Raw genomic sequence first — 288 nt, forward strand, 5'->3', positions numbered from 1 at the left:
CTTCACTGGAGTTGGGGGGCCCTTCCTCCATCATGATGGCAGAGGGTGACCTGCTGCAGCTGAAAGCAAGACCAACTCCCTCAGCACCTGCTGCCCACACTGGGGACCTCCATGAGCTGTCCCTGTGTCACCCAGCTGGGGACAGTCCTGCTTCCCCCCCAGAAGTTGTCTCCAGGAGGGGGGGAGGGTGATGTGTGTTGAGGGGGTGCTCGCTGTTTGCTCCAAGGGGATTTTTCTAGATGAGATGGTTTGGTTTTAAAATAAATATGTGAATAAAGGGCACACACA

Source organism: Acanthisitta chloris, unplaced genomic scaffold (assembly GCF_000695815.1).
Source record: "Acanthisitta chloris isolate BGI_N310 unplaced genomic scaffold, ASM69581v1 scaffold30601, whole genome shotgun sequence".
NCBI lineage: Eukaryota > Metazoa > Chordata > Aves > Passeriformes > Acanthisittidae > Acanthisitta > Acanthisitta chloris.